General features: G+C 34.7%; 1 protein-coding gene across 1 annotated transcript in view; it reads left to right on the top strand.

Annotated features, from left to right (window-relative positions):
* LOC128988632 (uncharacterized) overlaps positions 1 to 23237 on the top strand; it is a 203317-nt gene that overhangs the window by 52562 nt on the left and 127518 nt on the right. The window contains exon 3 of the mRNA XM_054410104.1: positions 19598 to 19632. The gene's annotated coding sequence lies outside the window, so the exon portion shown is untranslated. The remainder of the gene's footprint in view (positions 1 to 19597; positions 19633 to 23237) is intronic.

Below are 23237 nucleotides of genomic sequence, written 5' to 3'. Positions count from 1 at the left end.
TTGTTAAATCTAATGTTATTTAAATGGGGAATAAATATGTCTTGTTTATGGACAATTTTAGTAAGAATCCAATCAAACAAATTGAAATTCACTTAGTGTGCAGGTTTGCTGCGGGCTGCGGTGGTGGTAATGTATTTAGAAATGAGCTGGGAATACCATGAAAACATGCTTTTCAGCAATGAGTTGGAAATACTGCGCGACCTGCGTTCCAATTGTCTTAGGAATTGGCGTCGAAGTATGAGATCCTTTGTGATGACTAGAATACACAGAATTGAGTTCGAGTCTGTCCAGATTTTGTTTAGTACGAAATACAAATAAAATACAAGACTAGGCCAAGAAATATACAGATACAATTATACTTGTATACATAAGGCGAATAATGTGCAGGTTTACATTAATAATACCAGATAAAAACTTCAAAATTGATAAGTATACATTTTAGATACGGCTGATAAAAAATAAATCCTAATTAGCCTAGGCTACTTGTAGTAATAATTCAGGGTCACCTAATTCTGCCAACCTAGCAACCGGGGATAGCACGTGAATTTTAAGTATCAGGAAAAAGTCCATGAGTTGTAATTGAATTTAGTAAGACACCGGGAAATAAAAATGGTCAAATATTTGCCGTAAAATCCACCCGAAAACACAGAGCTTACACGTTTTGCGTAATCGAAAAACGCCATTGCGAGAAACTACTGTAGAAATGACCACGAATATTGGCGCAATATCGATAAATCATCACACACTAAGCCGCAAGTGCAAGATGATCATTAATTTTTCGTCGATCGCGAAAAATAGTTACGGGTGTTAAAATAATCGCTGGAGATGAATGCGAATGTTGCCGCAATTGTGAAATCATCACCGGTCATCATCATTGCCGTCGTAGTTTACCATCACAGTTATTTCTACGTTTGATCGCTAGAAATTATCACGGATTTGGCCACGATCGTAACATACGATCACGGATGTTCGTTTAAGTTTCTTACGCCGATTCTTCATTTTTAGGCGTTTCCGTGATCGCAAGTAATAATCTCGGTCGTTTTTATGATCACAGAAAATTGTCACGGATGTTACGCCTGGTGAGAAATCAACCCGAATTTGTTTCCCATTTTCTCATGTTTAATTAGAATGAAATGAGACTCGGTGTATGTTTTTGCATATTTATTTAGTAATATACCTCAATTATAAATTTCGTTTATTCACATATACAGGGCTGGGCAAAAGTATGGACATCACCAGTTAACTTTTAAATGGGTTACGCCAAGAAAACAAAACTCTGTACACGTCTCTTTATCACGCAAGTGAACTTTTTGTTGTATTCAAATTTTGTTCTTAAACCAAAAATGGGTTATTTTGGTGGCCCCATCGAGTGACACCTCATATTAATAGGCCATTAGTCGAAGAAATATATATCTAAGAAAGAATATCGACAAAAGCTAGAGGTCTCTATCTAAACTCAACCCACTACAGTGACTGAAGAATGGTACGCGTTAAAATCGTTTCAGTTACTGTTACTCGTTGTTATATATAATATGTGAAGCATTTTGCTCGACATCCTCCCCGATTTTTCTCTAGCAAAACCACTTATTAACACCACACTTTGTATAACAAAACGGTAGCCGTCTACTAACAACGCCGCGCCCTTTCTCTTCGTTTCAAATATCTTATCCTCCATCGAAAGACTATCAACTAAGTATAACTAACACACCAACACTCTTACTACTAACTCTCTGAAGGATGGCACAAAACTGTTGAGAAATACGGAATTTGAAAAATATTACATGAGTCAAGCTAATAGGAGGGCATTCCACTGAGATTCCACGTGAACGCCCCTCTGCAGACCATGGTTGGGTACAGTATTTGTAGTTCTGCAACCTAGCGTCTTGGGCGAATAAAACTATTTTTGAATATTACAGTTTTACAGTATTATATTAGTATTTGATCACCTCTCGTGTAATTAAAAGCGTCGAACAGATCACATAAAATGCAGTGTTATAAAAGTGGTAAATGAAACATAAAACTTGTTTCTTAGTGGTAAATAATTATTCATTAGAGCAAATATATTCTCAAGAGACGGAATAAATACTTATAAAGTAAATACTCTAACAGTCGCAACACTAAAAACTTAAATTAACATGAAATAACTCCTAAAATATAAATACGAAAGGGCAAATCAATCACTTATTTTTCCAATCAACGTATTATTGTGAAAGAAAAGGTTAAGACAGAAATGGGAATTTTGAGTCTCCCGTTTCTCCCCGTCTATCTGGGGAATCCGCCGTGGCAGTTTCAGTGTTTCTAGCCCTCTCAAAAACACCCTTATAATCCTCACTAATTGCCGTGGCAGTTTCAGTATGGAGCATGATCGTAAAACGTCGTGGCAGTTTCGGTGTCCCCAATTTCTCGTGCGCCATGCCCGTCCATTATTACAATGAGTGAAAGCTACGTAGGTGGGTGAATCGACGAGAAAAAGTGTTCTGTTGCTATCTAGGTGGTCTCGGTTTGAAGTCTTTATTCTTCACTCTGTAGTGAATTCTAAACCCCTAAAATGTGCGAACAGACTAAATCTGGAACTGATTCAGCCGTAAATCATGTTAGGTTTGTTTAATGATACAGAAATGACATGGGTCGCACCTCTGAAACTCTGTTGATGTCCCAGAATCACTAACACTGCAGGTTGCTGTTTGATTTCCCTTTCAAATATAACTTGATAAACAATATTAACAGGTATTGAATAGTAAAATATTTAATATTTATGTATTGTACTACTATTCTTTTGTGTTTTCCTGAGATCGTAATAATGTTTGGATGGTTCGAAACAGCATCTATTTTTATAACTGTGTTCCTAGCCGTTATTCACTAAAGAACCGACTGTTCTTAGTCTTTATTAGCAATAAAGCTGTTTCCCCGTTAATTGAACAACACTTATCCTTGACTCAACTCTATAAAATACACACATTCTTAGTGTCGTAAAAATCAAATGTACAATAGGACCTTGATAACTGGTCATGAGAATGATCAAATATGACTTGTTATCAAGGTTTACTTTTTATACAGGTGTGCAATAACTAAGTGTAATAATAGTGTGTAATAATTAAGGGTATTGTTAGCTCAAAGGCATTTAAAAATAACACTAGGTATCGAGGATCCACTGTATCATAATCTATTACTTTGAAATTAATTGTGATTGATAATTGTTATTTTTTTTAAGAAATAGTCTCCACCTGTTCCACTAACTACTTAACGGCGACCTCATGTTAGAACACAGTATTTAATAGCCCAAAGACAAATTATTGCATCTTCATCCAGAATGGTCAACGTTTGGAATTGAACCTGCAACATTCAGATTAGAAACCGAACACTAATTAGAACAGCTTGATGTTCAATGCAAATAAATAATATATTAATTTAATTAACTTCAACTAACAAAACGAAATCGACAACATTGTTTGCGTGTTTATATTACCAGAGGAAAAATGTTAGGGAAGGATTGCATTTGCATGGCACAAACGATACACCCTTGTTCAACCCCCCTTTTTCTCTCTTTCTCTCCCCCTCTTTCACCCTCGTCCAATTATGTCCCCTCGCCATAACCTAACCCGTTCACTACGTAATTTGCACATTTCTTTGTCCACAGTTTAATCACCCTCCCACGTAAGTGATAATGATTCTGTTAAAAAAAGTTGTAGGTTATGTAAAACTAGTTCTCATAATATGTGGATATTTAGTGCTGCGATGTTATGTTGTGTCTGAGGAATGAAGTTGAAACCTTTAATAAATTAGAATTGATATAAAAAATGGACCAATTATGTGTGAAAATCGCAATTTCAGTATAGGCCTTTGTCATGCATGTTAAAAAGAACTATTGTATACAGGAGAAAAGTAGTTCGTACCAAATTAGGAGTCTATTGTATTGATGTTGGAAGTCGTAATTGAATACAGAGTGTGGTCAAACAATATGTTTTACAATTAGGTCTAGGTGTACATATTTAGATTATGTATCCCAAATTAACTTTACCGTCACTGTTTCAGAGGCTAATATATTAACAATAAACTGTGTCTACAAAAATATTCTTGTTTACACTAATGAACTAGAACCAGAATTTAAAAGTACAACGCTTTTAAATATATCAAAAGTTTTTGTCTTACAATCATTTTTTTTTTAACTACAATAAACTTTATTTTTAAAACGTTTTTATTAGCTCGCTTTCTTGTCGGGTACAAATTTTGCAATCAATTTTATACTAACTTCCTGATGAGCTAGAAACTTGAAACTTGAAACATAGCTCACAAATGGATGACAATGCAATATTATATCATTTAATTTTCATATTTCCCTTGGGCTACGCCCCATGGGCTTGTTTTTATTAACTCGCTTTCTTGCAAATTTTGATACTTCCCGATGAGCTAGAGACTTGAAACTTGAAACATAGCTCACAAATGGATGACAATGCAATATTATATCATTTAATTTTCACATTTCCCTTGGACTACGCCCCATGGGCTTCAAAATTTTCCGTGTTTACCTTTTGAAAGAATGTAAATATCAATTAATTTAAGTCAGCTGTAAATACTTAAATTTGACAGTTCGAAGAGCAGAGGTTAAGAGGTATAGGTTATGCTCCCAAGAGATTCTTTATACAAACAAACATTTCAAAATAAAGATAAACAATCTGATTGCAGTTATAAAGGTGTTTGTTAATAATGTCAATTGTTATTTATTTAGTATTCTATAAAGAAAACAATAAATGAAATAGATTGATATATTTATAGTTAGTAGGTAGGCCATACATTCAATCTAATACATAATTATACGAAAAGAAACTCAAATAAACCTTAGATTTCCCACATGCTTCTGTCTTAATCTGATATACATGCTTGAAATAGATTTAACATCCACACACATTAAAAACTAAAAAGTAGAAAATAATTTATAAATTAAAAAAAACTTTTTTTAAACAAAACGTTTTTAAACGCACTAAAAAGTAGAATATTATTCATAAATATGTAGAGAGTATAAATACTTGTAAGATTTCAAACGAAAAACGTGGGGTGCATGCAATTGATAATAATACATTAGTTCAATAGGTGAAAGCAATTGTAAATTATCTATTGCATGCACCCCACGTTTTTCGTTTGAAATCTTACAAGTATTTATACTCTCCACATATTTATGAATAATTTTCTACTTTTTAGTGCGTTTAAAAAGGTTTTGTTTAAAAAAGTTTTTTATTTATAAATTATTAATTGGTTCAGTCACAGTTGTTCGACTTAAAAATTCCCAAAACATAATGGGGAGTCCATTTGCGTTTAATGAATTTATTAGATGTCTAGAATGTTTATCTTAGATAAATAAGTCTACTTTTTTATTTCATAATCTTTCAGGCTTCATAATACATGTTATTATTTTGTTTGGGGAAGTCAAAATAAAAACCCTGGATATAACCAATGAAAATTCAACCACAATATTATTCTTATGTAACCTACATCACAATCTCAAAACGTTTAATAATAGTCCATTTATATCCAAAATGTTTATTTATGGTAAATTTTATTTTTTTATTATTGAAGGTAGCAGTTTCAAATTTCAATACATATTTTTATTGTTTGGGGAAGTCAAAATACATGTTCTGTATCTAACCAACAAATTCAACCACGATGTTTTCCTGTGTACATCAAAGTTTGTAGTAAAGTTAAAGAGTGAAGTTAAGAGTGAAGTACGCCAGTAGAGAGCGGAGAGTCGTCCAGTTCGTTCATCCCGGTTCTATTATTAATCCCAGTCATTTCCTGTTCCGGGTAACAGTTTCTTCATCTCACTGGATTACCTTGGAAAATGTTAACACAATAATTACAGTTTAAACCAAGTACTGTACGTGTATCGATGATCAGCAGTATGGAAATTACATTTGGTGCTTGATATGATACAATAGTGTTGTATTGTTTTTGAATTAGAACAAAATTTAACATTACAGTATTTATTTTATTCAGACAAAACTTCGACCGTGGCTTTGATTTTTCAATTTTCGAAAATTTTGGGAGAAAGTTTTATCTTTTGAAAAGTTAGTTTTTAACAAACCTTGCTCGAACATTTTACGTGTATTCATCAACAGTATCGAAATTGTAGCCGGTGCTTGATATACTGTAATACAATAGTGATGAATTGTTTCTTCATTACAAAATACAAGACTTGTGTGCTGTATTGTGTTGCTAACAATCACGATTGTGTGGCTTTTTAATTTCACAAAAAAAAAAGCTTATTGGTATTATTTTGAATTTTAAGTAAGTTTTTTGTATAAGTCTAATCCATTTTTAGCGCTCGTATAAGCTTTGGTTAGGAATTTCATTTATTCACATCTTTAACATTTGTATTGCAATCATTGAACGTTAGTTAGATATATTTTAAACAAAGCAAATATTTATTAATTGTTATATAAATTTGTAATTGTAAAGTATTATTTATTCTTTATTGTTAATGTTGGTAATTTAGACGCCTGTTATAGTATTTTGTCCCTTGATTTGGATTTCCTCAAACCATTGAAACAAAGCACAAAACTGTTATACGAATATCAGTGGGCGATGTATCAAAACTCAAAACAACCAAGACTTGACTACCTGTGGAACTTGTCGTAAATGTCCAAAGTTTTAACACAATTGTTGAGCACGACCAGGTATTGTTTTTATTGTTAGCGAGGGGTTTATTGCAGGAGTCGTTCTTATCTGCTTCCTTCGCTCTCATTCCAACAACCCCTCCAAGCAATTCATTCTTTAGAAGTGGTGAGTTAACGCAATTGTTTGAAATGAATGTGTTGGTAAAAGTGGATTTGTGTTTTGGGGTTGAAGCTTACGACACCATGATTAAAATTTTATCGACGACATTTATACTGTTTGTATTGTTAAATTTACGTTGGCCTGATATTAATTGACAACAGATATTAAAAGTAGTAATACATTAATTAACAAACTAAATTCATCAAGAATATCTTATGAAACGTACATATGGTGTGGCTAATCCATGTATTTTAAATTGATGCTTACTTTTGTGTCTTCATATATTAAACAAATTGTTTTCTTGTAATTTAGTGAAAGCATCAAAATACTTTCATCAAACTACTGGGTATCATACTAAGGCATTTTAACCCTGTGTACCTGGTTATTGAAACTAATTAAACCTTGACAGATAAAAGTGGCTAAATTTGTAAAAATAATTGTGTATTGGTGTTGAATAATATGTTTCCATAGCAAATCTTTTTACTTTGCAATTAAATATGATTACTTTATTTTATAAACCGTTATGGAATAAGTACCGTATAGTACTAAACAAAAGTTTTGCACAAGTTTCACTTAGTTGTCTACAAAATTTGGGAAGTAATAACTACAGAACACTCGTCACATAAATGTAGGAAGTAACAACATGGTAACAACTACATACTCATCACAGTCGATATTTGGTCGCGTGACAGTACCTCAAGTGGTCATACGCGCACACTCGCGCACGGGCGCGGTACAACACTGAACCTTTGTTTTGACTACTCGTATCAACAATACGTTTACCACCATGAATAGGTCTGTTGTGCGTGTCTTGTCCCACCTTTGGCCTTTGTACTACTATCACCGAGTATCACATCTTGTAATGAGTAAGCTCTTTTGATGAATGATTGTCGAAAATGTCTGTCACAGAAAGGAAGTGATATTCTTTGCATCTATGTGTGCCTGGTTATTTCCAGTGAATACTCATGAACCTCCTGAACCGAGTTGAAATTTCACAAAAATGTAGATCATTATCACCCCTATCATTTGGGTATAAATTCCCAATGCTCCTAAAATAACCTCAGGCTACCCCGAAGTTTCTCAAGACGTCGGTTGTTGATGTGAAATATTTATTAGTCTCCATAACAACGTGTTGTTAACGTTTAATTTGTTTACATTTATTTTACAGTCTGACCAAACTTGATAAATTCAGTGACACAGACGATAAAAATACTGATGAAACTTTTAAATGGTACATTTGAGGTCTGTTTATGTCCAGTCACTAACACATGTGAACATAACTGTTTTTGTTTTTTTACAATACTTGAATATCTGCATTATTATTTTGTATACTCCTAAGTTTGTAAAGCAACTACTTCGGTATTTTTTAGTATCAGATTGTAATGGTGTAATTTGGTTTCAGGTACAAGTGAATGACCATGTCTCAACCTTTGTGAGTATAGTAGACGTATAATTTATTTTTGAAAATCGGTTATGTAAATCTGAGCTAAAGTAACAGTAATTTAAGTAACGACATTATCATTGAATTTTCCTCAAACATGTACGGACACTGAGTCATATTTATCGATGTGTATTCTCTACCATCAGAGCTCTGAGTGATATTTACATCACTGATGCCCTCCCACAGTCTGTTCTATTGTTTGCGCTACAGTCAAGGTATTCATTACTCCATGTACAGGTTACACTCTGTACTCTATGCTCTGTACACTTCGCCGTGATCGTTATGCCCTGCAATATCATTCATCATAGTTATGTATGACAGCCATTAACCATTACTCACCGAGGCCACAAACCCCCCTACCTTCTCCCCCCCTTCCGGTATAACTGGTAAATGGGGGGGGGGGTCATACCTGGGGAACATAGTCTTCGTGAAATGTGTTTAAATTTTGTTGTGTTTTGCGATGCCAAGTGGAATTTTTATGTTTATTGTCCGGGAACGGTCCAAACCCTGGTCTTGCTCATCATGTTGCTTGCCCTTTTCGGGAGTAATTGTATTGTTTTAACGCTGGTAAATCCCATTGTCTAATAATTCTTTTGAGCAGGTAACTAATTTTCCAAAGCAAAATTTCGTGTAATGTAATGAATATTAATTTAAGGATTTATATTACAGTGAAAGTTAATTAACACACATCATCGAGCCAGTGACGCTTTTGAGGCCAAAAAGATTGTAAAAGTTTGTCTAGAATCCAACCATCAACCAACTATAGTTTATAATCATCCAGCTGATTACGCGCCTTTGATTTTGATTATCACACATACAAAATTTATTTTGATTTCCCTAGAGTTTGTAAACAAATTATTCTTATTCACCGCCGTACTTATCACTTGTCACATGCAATAACTGGATCAGCTGTTTCATTGTTGACATGGCTGATTTAACAATACCTCCGCGGCTACATTTATCTCTCGCTTTCTCTTCCTCACCCCCCCACACCACCCCTCACCTGTCCATCGGCAAATGTCATTCCCATTCTTTTACAGGTTTCTCTTCCACCGTCATTGTGACTGATACGCGCAATTTATTTGTTTGCCGTGGTCGTTTTCACCATCAAAGCCATTGTGTGAAAAATTCGCACTTCATAATATCTGGGGGTTGGTCGATAACGAGTTTAATTTATTGTGTCAACTTATTCAAAAACTCTACGTTTTAATATTTCCTGCCATAACTAAAATTAATCACAACACCATGTCACCACAATATTATGCCGGTTTAAATAAATGATATTGCAATTAAGAGACAGAATAAATTACACTATTTATTTCAATAATGATTTATTGTTTTATATTGGTTGGGACAGGGCCGGATCTACAAAATATGGGCCCCCCTGCAAAAATCCTCCAAGGGCCCTTAGAGCTGGCACCAATAGCAGGGAGGCCTTATTTGCGGGAGGGAAGGAATGTTTAAAATGTATGTAGCTGAAACTGAATTTTAACGCTATTTTAAAGATAAAATATTGATCCTGTTTGTAAAAAAACATTTTCGTTAAAATGCGGAATTTTGTAAAATTATGTACTAAAAAAAAACAGCAAACTTCAAATAAAGCTTTTTTATTCTTATGTCAATAGGATTTCTAAGCCTTTCAAATAGGTTTACAAATTATAAAATACATATTGTACAAAAAAAGTAAAAGGTTTTACATAAACAATTTCAAGAATAAATAATAATGTATAATAATAAACAAACGACTCAATTTAAACTTAGTTTCTTTTTACACTACTCGTATATTTTCAAGATAGATAGGCCTACATACAAATCATGGTTCCAGAGGGTGGGGCAGAGGGGCCAAAGCCCCGGGGCCCTGCCTGGGCTCTGAAGGGGGCCCAGCCTGGTCAAATGTGAATTGTGAAATATTTTCTGTACATGTAATCTGCTAAAATCAAAGATTTTAGCATGGTTTTTCAGTTCACATATTAATTTTTGAGTGGAATAAAGTTGCAACTATAGTAATACCAGAAACAAAAGAACCCTGGGCCGTTTCGAGCCGCGCAGGTTTGAATGGTACGCCACACCTACCTGCGCGAACCACGTGATCTTTTCGTTTCTGCGCAGGTTGTTTTGTGAGTGGTATGTCTATAGGAGCAAGAGAATTAATCAAACTATTATGCGTTTTAGATATATTGTTAAATGTTTAACAAAACGGCACGGAGGCGGCTAGACACTAAATCGGGAAAATAGGGGGCCGGAGATCGCTCAGCTCAGAGGCCCGTGACGGCTCCCTCTGGCCCTGAGGTCGTTAGATAACGCTACAGAGGTTATTATAAGTCCCGCCTGTACTACAGACTTATTGCTCAGCTCAACTGATAGTTGACTAAGTTGACACTACGTCCACGTCGTTCGGACTGTAGTGGATCTGTGAAGCGTGCACTGCAGCTGACGAGCTGACTGGACTGAGCTGAGCATACAGACTGGACTGACTGAAAGTGACAGTAAACCACAGATTAAACTGTCTACGGCGAGGTCGGAGGTCCCGAGTTGTTGACGAGTAAAATCAGTAGGTCTAAATTTACTCAATAATTGTAACTTTAGCTTTGATATTGACAATATTTGTCTGTCAAAACTAAACTTACCGTCCTATTCAATTATGTTTATATGCATTAAAATAATTTTAAATTATAGAGCTCTTTGGGCCCCCTAAGGGCTTGGGCCCCCCCGCATTGCGGGGTTTCGCGGTTCCTAGATCCGGCCCTGGGTTGGGACTCAAAATCGCCAATAATTTCCTGTGTTACGTAACTTATGTTAGCAATATTGTTGTGTAAAAACCATTGACAAATAAAAACGAACATTACAATGCAATCATAACTAGAGTTCGTCTAGTGGTTGAAAACTCGACCAAAAATATGTAATTTACAGATTTCTCTATTTTCACCCCGATGCTGTAAATAGAACATGTGATTGGAATTTATTCTTGCACATCTACAGGAAAATTTCTTTCTATAACAGTATGCATAGATTTCCCGTGCGATGCACACGAGTTGAGGAAAAAGATTTTAAAGAAACATGCTTGCCTATTAATATATAAACACACCATAAAATTTATGGTGGCTTAAATAATGATCTTGCAATTTCAAGGTTGTTTTAAGTAGAATACACAATACATTTTTTGATTTACTGCTACATTTGTTTGTTACCAATGCAAAACTTGGTACTAAAGTTGCAGTAATCTAAACGATTTACGGGTGAATCAACAATGCAAACGATTTTTTATGGACCCGAAGAACAGCAGGCTTGAACACATCACACTCTTGTAAACTTCCATTTACTCTAAAATTATTAAAACTTGTTTTGAAGAAGAGTAGTCTTATTAGCGTTAATAAGCCTTCCGCATCAAAACAGATCGTTGGATACGATTAAACGGACTACAAGTCATCAAGTCATCTTTCAAAACAATCAAAATATTATAAAACCTTACAAAAGAATTAATACACGGTAAGAAAGTTTATAACGGTGGTCAGAAAACTGAATTTGACTTTATTTACATCTTTGAATAGATTACAAACAGAATGATCTCACTTCATCGACAATGTCGCAGACATGAATCTCGTTGTATTAAATTAGTTGAAATACGAACAAGAGAAAGAAAGTTGCAGCAGTCGCGCACAGCTGTTTATTTACAATCAACTGATAACAATGTAGATCAGCTGATAGTCACGTGGCCTTGACATACTCCCGGCTCTGCTCGCTTTGTTGAAGTACTGGGTTGTTGAAAGGTTGGAAGTGGACATATTTCTAGTTGTAAAGTTGTGATGTGTTTTACAACTCAACGTTTCATGCCGATAGTTGTGATGTAGAATTTATTTTTGATTGTCCGAGTAGCCGAGTGGTTAATACTGATCTAGAGGTAGCTGGATCGATTCCAAACGAGTTTGTTTCTGGACTAATGTCATTTGCAATTGGGCCATCCATTATTGATGCTATATAACTAAAGGTCGTCTCTAGATAGTAACAAAACCAAGGTTCGGATCTTTTCATTTCAAAACGTAGAAATGCCAATGATGCAGATTGGCACACCAAAAAACTACATAGCTATCTACATGTCTGTTCCTTTAGGTACTAGCGGTATTTTATACATTTAAGAGAATTGGAACAAAATCTCAAGATAAACTAAAGATTTTTAATAATTGTGGCAAAATGTTGCATATTAAAAACAATGAACCGTCAAATTCTGTGACGAGCTGAAATTAGCAATTTGCAGGTCGATGGGCTTTTATGTGTAAATTGCCTTGTAGATTTTATCCATTTATTTTTTATACTTTTACCTATTTTTTTTGTTGGATAGAATGGCATTGTATTGGTCGCTTATAACGTTACTGCTAAGAATGAGGCCTGAAAATACCCAATTTTATAATCGAACTATAGGAATTAGGTCAATCCAGATAGTGTTGGAGGGTTTAAACTTTAATAGGGTGATGAGCTATTTAGTAATCCGCAGAATAGGCCCCAACAACTGAGTTTTAGGATAGTTTAATATGAGCACAAAAGAATATTTAACTCCCTCTCAAACATTTCTTTTTGTTAATAATTATCTAAAACAGTTGGTTATTCTTGATTCTGAAGAGCTATAGATTAAGCTACCAAAAATCTAGGGCTATACAGTAGTATAGATTGGTGTGAATGGTGTGAAGTAACTTAAGTACGGTATATGTAATTAGTATAATATTTTTAGTGTGAGCAATTTTTTATGCAAAGACAATAATCTTTTGAGATTTTTAAATAATGTACACTGGACCTTAAGTAAGAAAGAGGCTTTTTAGCATTTAATCCTTTGTGTTTTTTGTTACGTTCAAGATAAACAATGAATGGGCTATTGATAATTTATAGATCACGGTAGTAAGTGCATCACAGTATTCCTAGCAATATGGCCGTGCCCCTGAAAATTCATTTAAACTAGTTATGTTCAGGTGCACTCCCATATTCCTCAAATTTACTGAATATTTTTAGTGAAAACACTGCAATACGCGTACATCCTTTAGTTTTCAGGGCAGTGAGAAAAACTTGGAGGTTTTCAATTTACAAGATGTTTTAGACCAGGGTTTGAGACCTGTGTCCCTTGGAGGAATCCAGACAGTGTTATCGTCCATGGCGGGGTCGGGGTCGTGGCAGGGGCAAAAAACCGTCTGGGGGAGGGGCCGCGGGCCAACACAGGTGTCCCTGACCTATGAACCCAGGGGGCACCTGTCAGCTGCGCGTAACGCGATCCGGAATAATTACTTTTGTACATTCTTCGTTATCTGCCATATCTCATATAGAGGAAATATTCCTGAATAATTATTTTTGTACAGACCTTGTTATCTTTTGACCAAGATCTAACATCGAGGAACAAGTCCTGAATACTGTACTTAGCTATGTACGTTCATTGATATCTTTTGACCGAGGTCTAACACTTTGTCTACGATCTAATATCAAGGTACAAGTCCTGAATACTCTACAGTTTTATACGTTCTTTGCTATCTTCTGACCAAGATCTAATATCAAGGAACAAGTCCTGAATACTGTACAGTTTTGTACGTTCTTTGCTATCTTTTGACCAAGATCTAATATTTTGTTCAAGATTTAATATAGATTTTTCAATACTGTATCTGTATTTAGCCTTGTATATTCCTTGCTACCTTTTGCCCGAGATCTCATTGGAACAAGTCTTGAATAATGAATGGTGAACGTTTCTCGATATGTTTTGCCAAATACGTATCAATCAGAAAATCAACACCTAAATTACAGTGCACAATTCCTTTGTTTATTCTTTGTTCTATTTTGTTCAAGATATCATTTCCTACCACTAGTTGTCGTGGGCATTCCCTTTAGCGCAGAATAACTATTCTTAGTTTTCTTCCGTGTTTTCTCTTTATTCTTTCACGCATTTACATTTCACACCAAATGTAAACGATTAGAAACTAAGTGAAAATTGTTTTTTACCAATTGTGATGGGGAATTCCCGTAATAATCTCTCAAATAACCTGTACTCAGTTGACTATACGGCCAATAACATTAATAATTGGTTATGCTATACAAAAACGGTGATATATGGCTTGGATTCGAAATAATTAACTACTGTAGGCCTACTGACTATAGGTATGTGTAGGTAGGTGTATGTGACTATAGGTTAACACTAGTAAAGCCTATTGCTACTTACGGTATTGCTTATGAAATGTCGTTTAACATCCTTCTGCAAAATTAGTTTAAAAAATTTTTATTTTACGTTTAGGGCATTGAGAAGTTAAAATAATACATTCTGTTGGAATGGCCTGATCAATATCTGCAGCAAACAGCTTCAAATACAGTATGCATTTATGTACTAACTGTACCATCACAACAGTTGTAATTTGAGTAGTTAATGGTCTGGAATAAATTAATTAGAACCGTAGCTATTTCGTGGGAACGCGTGTTGATTTCATCTGAAACCTGGTATTTATGATACTTCAAGTTAACTTCGAATTACAGATTCATTAGGGTTGATAGGTATCAGTGTAATTGGGATTTCTGGTAACGATAACTTTAATTGTGAACTGTTGCTCGTTGGTGTAAAAAATAATTATTGTATGTTTTTGGCAGCGCACTTAATTGAGTAGCGACCATTTTCTAGAAAAGAACCCATACTTATAGGATGAGTTTGCATTGGCCTGAGAGCTTAACGATTTGTTTATTAATCAGGACCATTTATTATAATGACAATGATGAAGGACAGCTGGTCCCAGGTACGAACCAAAAGCTAAAGACTCCACTCAGGATCGAACCCGCGACCTTCTAAATCAGACAAGCCCTCATCTACGCAGCAATGGAAATACATTCGTCATCATAAATATTTTAAGAATTTACATTAATTTATACTAAAAATATACATATATACGTATGTGAAATTACCCAAATGAAGTTCTGCAATGAAAGTTGGCCACGGATGAATATAGCAAGTGAAGTTGTGCAACAATGATAAGCGTTATCAGCTGTTATCAGCGGTTCAACGACCTTGGGTGGGGTCACAGCCTCTGATAACACACTTCCTCGTGTCCTACTATCTGTGTTGCTTATCACTTAACATTGCTCGCCGACATACCGTAAATATATCGTGTGATTGTGTTTTAGGCTCTCAGTCACCGAACGATTATTTAGGGATTTTGTATTATGTTTCACTATTTAATTTATTTACTTATCACATCGACGATATGTTCTTCACTACATTGCTTATCTATGGCTTATGTCGTAGACACATTGTAAGTAATATATACTACATATGGATACGTTTTATGCATTCAACCACTGCTATTATTTCAGTTATCATCATGTCTTGCTATCTCATTTATTTACGCGTCAATAATGTTTAGTTTACAACCAGTAGTGAATTAACACAAGGATATCAGACACAACTGGGTAAACCGGTTTAAAAAATTTGATAGTAGAACTTTTTAATGAAATCCTTGTTTATATTTTTCCTAAACGCAAATTAATTAGAATTCAAACAAGTAGCCTATATTGAATTTTATTGCTGTTGCTACACCATTTAGAGCGTCCAGCATGCCATATTGACAGTCGGATTGTAGGTAGTATGTATTTTCATGAAATTTTGATATGATACTTAGATTGTAATAACCTTACATAATTTAAAAATGTGTTCCTTTTGTCCTAATGATGATTAATCAAAGTAAGTTTCATAAGTAAAGTTAGAAAATCACTTCCTACAAACTCACTCTATATTTATCCCCTCATACATGTTTTTATTTAGTCATTCTCATATGTATGCAATATGTTAAATGAAACTAGGTCATTATGTAATACAACCTTTGTGTTAAATCGTATAGATAATGGTGTCGCGTTAAATCGGGTCATAATATGACCGGTATGAGCACATCATATTATGATGTGCTAAAGTAATGTGTTACACAGTATTAATTTAACTTTAGGTAATTAGAATACAGTTTGACCTAGAACAAAACGTTGTATATTTGTTTTTGTTATATAATTATAAGCATACTTGTATAATTAACGTTATACTTATTGTGTTTTATGAAATTAGTGATTTTTGCAAATTAGAGCTACGCCGTAATGTTATCGTATTCGCAAATTAAATCTTGTATGAACAGAATAAGGATTTGGTCGTTTTTATATACAGTGGGTTAACTATAGTAATTCTAAAACGCAGTTTTAATTAGAACTAAATTATTCCCCATGAATAGTCGTCGTGCTGTACCTATTGTATTTTCTATTCCACTGTCATATGTTATTCATCTACGACATCACTAGTGGAATGTTAAATGAAATGTTTATCTTGTACGTCAGGTGCGAATACAGCCGTTTTGCATGACATTGAAAGATGTATTTTAAATTTGTTTGTTTGCTATAACCACTGAGCAAATGAAATGTTTTGATAAATATTCTGGTTAAATGTGCACTGAGCTATAAAATTAACTACGTTGTTAGTGCTATTTTTTTTATTTTTTACAAAATTTGCTCTGTTGTTTGGTTAAAAGGTGTTTAAATTGCGCCTATCAAAGTCGTACGATTTAGTAATTTTTGCGACGCATACAGTTGTAGTTTTAATCGTTGCTTTAACTCGTCATCAGTTTTAAACGTTAGTTACTACGTTACCTTATTATAACACGTGGCATAAAAACAATTATATAAACTAACTGTTACCCACGGACTCCACCCCGTTTACTACATAAGTATTAATAAAACTATTGATTGGTTAAGTTAAGCTGAAATAAACAAAGCAGAATACAGTAATGGTAATACAAACAAATAATAACAGCTGAGGTATTTTTAACATTAGGTAAATAGAAAGTTCCCTTTGGAAAGCAATTACGACCTTATAGGGCAATTTATTTATGAAATAATGGATAATTTTGCGCAAGGTTTCTCGTCATGCCGAACATTTTAAGTATATGGTTTATGGGGGTGTGACTTGTAGTTTTCTCAAAAGTTCATGGGTACTTTTGGCTTTATATATAGATTTGTTAGCAAACATTATTCGCTCTTACTACAGAAAGTATTTTTTTAGTTCGACCGATGTTTGTTAAACGCTGCGCGGTTGGCAAGGGGTGTCATATTTAATTAGGGTGCTTGCTGTGTTGAAGAACCTATACTACATTCCATCACTATGAACGAAAGTGGCTCTTTTTGGTACACAATCGCGCCTCCCTTGGAAATACGATTGACCAAAACGTCTTTTTCGCTCCATGTGATAAACAACTATATTCATCATACTGTGGAAATAACCTTCTAATCGTATAAAAATTAGACCACATAATTTTCGGCTACAAGTCGTCATCATTGTTTACATTTCTGTTGCTTAAAAACATAGCTTAATCGTGTGATGGTAGCGTAAACCAATGTGCCATTAAAAAAATTTGAGGTAACGAAACGAAAAAATGATCACAATGTTTTTTCTGTTCCCTGTTTGAAGTTACACGAAAACGATGATTTAGAGAACTAAAAACGGCTATTTGACTATTTGAGGACTCAATTGTGGCTTCACAACCCACAGAGATGAAGATGATTTTTGACTTAGTTGTAAGCTTAAAAATGAACCTTTAAGGTTCGAAACCTCGGTCGCAGACTAAATACGAATCACCGACAGTACAACAGGTATTTAACCTTTATATTAGTTGTAAAAAAAATACTTTCGAACAAGTGCTTTAACACGAAATAGCTGAAAAACTTGTGCAATTTACTTCAAATCGCCACTAAAACCCCCTTCGCCCACTGCGCTTCGCTATGACTATATGCGGCCCTCGGCTTCCCGCGCATTCATTATACATTCCCGCGTTTATCGCAGCGGAATATTTAATTAATCGATTTACCTTCTAGGTCAAGGAGCGCATCTTGTCAGCGGAGCGCTTTACCGGGCCTGGACGATGGAGGAAGTTATTTTACTTCTCAACCACGCCTACGTTGTTGTCCTAGTTTTCAGCATAATTTCCATTTTAGAAGTCTAAAAGCATTAAAATATCTGTGTGCGAATTTGGTTCGGTTTTAATAAGTGATAATGTAGTTCTAAATATTGTTATAGATTTTGTCGTTTACTTCGTCTCATAATTTAGCACATTTACGTTATTAATTGGTGTGAAAGATTGTGTTTGTGTTTGATATTTATAAGTGTGCAATAGTTAAACTAATTTTGTGTAAACATTCGTCATAGTTTGTACTTATTACAGTATTACATAGTATGTACGCAAGTGGATGTATTTAAACCCTAAAGGGAAGGTGTAGAATGGAGTGTGCCTTCTGTAACTTTGATCAGCTGTTTCATTAGCCAGGTCAATTTATTAATAACCTTGACACAGACTGTACGTGCAAGGACAGCTGGTCCAGTTTCGAACAAAAGGTTTCAGACTCCTCTGGAAGTGGTGACCTTTTGATTTTCAGGCGAGCACTAAAACCACTCAGATATCTAAAGTTGTAGGCCTAGCTTAGAATGTTTTAAACCTGTATTTCATAGCTACAATATATTTAATTCGAACCTATTTTACCAGTATGACTCTAGACATGTAGGAAGGAATTACATAGTAAAATAATCAATATAGGTGAATTTGAACATACAGTATCATAAAGATAGAACTACAACGAGCTGTATGACTATTTGCTCCCCGTGAATCGTGATTCGGTATTGATGCTTCAAAAGTGTCACCCTTCTATGTGCAGCTATTTACGTAACGGCAGTAGTGTTGATGTATTTTGAATGGTAAAAGCATCTTTACATCATTTTAAGAATACGGCTGTAAGTTATCGGGTATTTCATTTCATAAATTATTTCTTCGTGAAATGTTTTACATTATAAATATTATTAACCTTACATCAAGTAATATTTATAAACTAAAACTAATAAACTAATCAATCGAAAATCAAACAGCTCGAGGCAAACGAATAAATTAAATTTACAATGTTAACTACGAAAGTAATAATTACACGTAATGTTTCGCTGTTCTTGTTATAGTTGTATTTAAAAATGGAGCTCATAAACTATTTAACTGTTAATAAGGATCCAGCTTTGAACCAATAATGTTAACGTTTACGTAACATATTTTACGTTAAATGTTAATGTTTGCATTCAAAGTTAAGTACTCAGCACGGGTGGACAGGGGAGGCTAGAACATCGCCATGGCAACTTGTGTCAAGTTGATCATCAACTTTTGATCCCATTCTCCTGCCCCAGCATACTGGTTTTCAGTTGCATTCGTTTTGCTCGTATATCGCCAGTTTCAATTAGCACTGATTTTCAACTTTTTTTGTGTCAGTTTGGACTACGATAAGTCGAAGAATTTAAGTGTTTTGTGGTGGTTTTCAAAGCTCTCTGTCTATAATCGTATAACTTTATCTCTAACTTGGAACTTTGTTTTTCAGGCGATGCTGGTGACATATAACAAACTATGATCAAGGTAAGTTTTCCAAAATATTATCGATGAAGTTCTATTATTTAATATCCCCAATATTTTTTAAATATACCTTAGTAGAACTTAAGCTAATTTTCAATATTCTTAATCAATATTCAAACAAATTAAATTGATGTTGTCTCTTGATATGAAATAGTGTTAGGAAAAACCACTTAATCGATTTGTTGGTTTTGGCAAAAACTAGAGAGCGAGTTCACTGATCAAATACATGCGTGTAGCAGTACAATTCCTTAGTACGAAGATTTGACAAGTACACAGGGAATAGTTTTCTGAATTTATGAATCGGTTCGTTCACAACACAAAACAGATATTAAAAAAAGTATTATTTTCCGATTGTTCCCATTAAACATAAAATGTAGATTGTAAAAGTTTCATTGATCTTTCAGTCTATTAGAGAAGTTTGTTCGAAGTCTAGTTTACCCGAGATAATAGGGTTTGTGATAAGTAAACTATGGTGACGTTAAACTAAATAAATATTGTGACACATAGCTAACTAAACTATGTCGAAATAATTTAGTATTTTACCATCAAAATTATTTATTGAAGCACAATTACTAGATACTAAAAACTACTTAGATCTTCTAGGAAATAGTTATTTGTGTAACTAGTGTGCGAAGTGGCACTTTGCACTTGCGTTACACATTAATGTTTCCTACAGTTACTATTAAGCATATAAATAACTATTATTTCAAACACTATACAACACGTTTTTAGGTTACGTTAGATAAAAGCGTTGAACGAGATGGGGAAACGTTGCACATGGTTGCACCAGCTAATCGTAGTCAAGTCGTAGTATTAAGTGTTCCCAACGTATTTTCAAGCGTACACATATTACGTGTGGCTAATAAAAGCACGCTGTTTTGTGTTGTTTGGTTTGAATACTGGAGTGCGGCAAAAAATGAGTGTGGCAAAAGTAAAATGAATGCGGCAAATGTAAGTAAATGAAGCAATTCGCTACTTGGCGTACCTTAATCAGTGCAAGAAAGATCACTTTGTCAGGTAACTGTAGGAAAAATATATTCCTATAAATTGCTCGCTACAAGCTTTTCCCTCTATGCCGATGCGGTAAAACCTAAAAGGCTAACAAACCATATCAAACGATTTGAAAAATTACCCTTCAAAAACCAACATTATCTGGCGAGCGAGTAACGGTGCGCCTCAAATCAAAAGTGGGAGTCATCAAAACGCAATCAAGGGGCAAAACAGTAACGGAACCAACGACAACAGTGAACAGTAATGACAGTCATGCTCTTTACTTAAACGATGTTCATCTTGAGCTGTTTGTCAGGTGAATGTATAGTAATTAGGCTGTTTTTAACTCTTAAGTCCCTCAGAAGGACGTGTTACGTGTTGTTTGGCTCTAATTGAGCTGGGCATTTTGACAGGTGGACAAGCTTAGGATATTTATAGAAACTAAGCAGTGGTATTTTATTTACAAAATCACGTCTAAAATACTTTAAACACTTTGTGTATCTTTTTAAAACTGTTTACGTAGCTGTTAAATAATTTCTTGTTACTTCCTTTACAGCACACCACCAAGACATTGACAGTGAAAAATCACATTTTTAACTTATTAAGATGATTTTTTTAACAATTAAACGTTCTGTGTGTAAACTTCACCATGCTAAAAGATGAAAAATCGTTATTTTGTGTGAAAAGCAAAGTTGAAGGAATTCGAAGTTGGTTGCATTAAATTAATTATTTAGATTGAGTTCTTTACTTGTTTTTCGTACTCAGAGGTGTTCCAATTTTATTTCTGTGGACTGATAAAGAGTTGATAATGGACCATGGAAGGGGAAATTAGCTTAATACTGTATTGTTCAACTTGCCTAATTCATGAATTTTGTCGGTGCACCTAACTTTAGGGGTTAAATGATGAACATGCTTCTGTTTACATTAATGTTCTAAATATTGAGAATCCTACTTAAAATTCCTCTTCTGTGATTTGTTGAAGACACTGCTACATGTAAAGGAATAGTCTTTGCGTACATTCCTAATGCACCGTTTATACAGTCAAATTGAGAAACTCGACATTAATATGTAGCAGGAGTTGTTGATCACCATAACGCAGTGAATCTTCCCAGAATCCCAGTCAAGGATAATATTTCACAAGTCCATCTTTATCCCACAGTTTGTTATTTAAAATCCCATTCCATCCTGTACATTTTTAAAGTCGCTCATAGGTCATTAAAAAAATGTCCCTTATTGTTGATTTATAAGAATGCACACTTTATTGTAATGTAAATTTGAAGAATCGGTTCGAGCCCGAAAAACCTGTAGGGTTTCAAGGTTCGAATCCGGACCCAGCTGTCCTTTCATTGGACTTTCTATGAATGGTTCTGAACAATGAATCAGCCGGTCCCATTTATCCATTGTTCATTTTAGGTCTAGTTGGAATATTGTGTCGAATCTTAGTCTTCGAGTACTGTGTAGATGAACTTAGTTGGATGGGTTAAAGCAATACATCTTCGAGGCATATAATTCAAGTTTTCATCACCGCAGTAGATTGTAGCATGTCCCTGTCAGATGGATCGTTGCAACGCGTCTGAAACATCGCCCAGTACGACAACGCGGTCATCTCCCGAGGATAACACCATCGATGTATATAGTCTAAGTTTGGTTTTAACATCGATGGATAGCACCAAACTTCATACCTTAACACATTAACACATTACTTGGAAATACTTATATTCAAACATTATACTTTTACTTCGATGTGTTTTTTCCGCCATAGGTATTTGCACATATCAAAAAGGGGTTTTGAAGACCAAGATCTCTTCTGAGCTTGTAAATGCCTATATCCGCGATTGCCAAAGTCAACTTGATATGGAGTCGATTTCGCAATTAATCACATGTTATACATTTGGGACAAAATCCCTGTAGTGACCGTGGTAGGGCGTGTACTTGCCACGTGATAGTTACGCATGCCGTGTGGTGCGAGGCGGGGACAAGTTCAAGGCGACCTGGGCAGCTTGCGACACACACAATCACACATTTACGTAACATACACTCTCACACAAGCACACGCGGTCTTCTGGAAACTTTCACTACTTCAGCCGCAGTTCGGCCTTGGGCCTCATACATAGTAATGTAATAGGTATTTCCTGTGGGGTATATAGGTTTGTGGTGCTGTTTGGAGTTTTGGGTCGTGGAAAGTGATGGATTTGTCAGAGGTTGGTTTTCGTAATTTAGAAAGTACAATATTGAACACATGATTGTGTATTGTGTTTAAGAATTGTGGCGAGCAATTTATTGTGTGAGTTGGTTGTAAAATACAGTACAAACTAGCTAATCATTAAGTAGTGTGTTTGGGATGTAGGGCATTTTAGTGCTCTCCTAACAATCACAAGATCTCCGGGTTTGTCCTAAGAAAAGTGAGTAGCTTTTGATGGTTCAAAACCTGGTCCTGCGTTCCTTAATCATTGAAATTTTGATCCTAGCCAAAGAACCATTTGTTCTTGTGTTAGTAAGATCACGGAATAAAGAGTATACAAGAACATCGGATAAATAAGCCAAAATAAAGTTTTTCCATGAGAACAAATTTGATTTGGAATATGTCTGTATATAAAAAAACCTACTAAATAAAAATA

Source organism: Macrosteles quadrilineatus, unplaced genomic scaffold (assembly GCF_028750875.1).
Source record: "Macrosteles quadrilineatus isolate MER2022 unplaced genomic scaffold, UCM_ALF_1.0 Scaffold_3__2_contigs__length_128488019, whole genome shotgun sequence".
NCBI lineage: Eukaryota > Metazoa > Arthropoda > Insecta > Hemiptera > Cicadellidae > Macrosteles > Macrosteles quadrilineatus.
The sequence above is the reverse complement of the archived record's forward strand: the minus strand, read 5'-3'. Positions and strand labels throughout refer to the sequence as shown.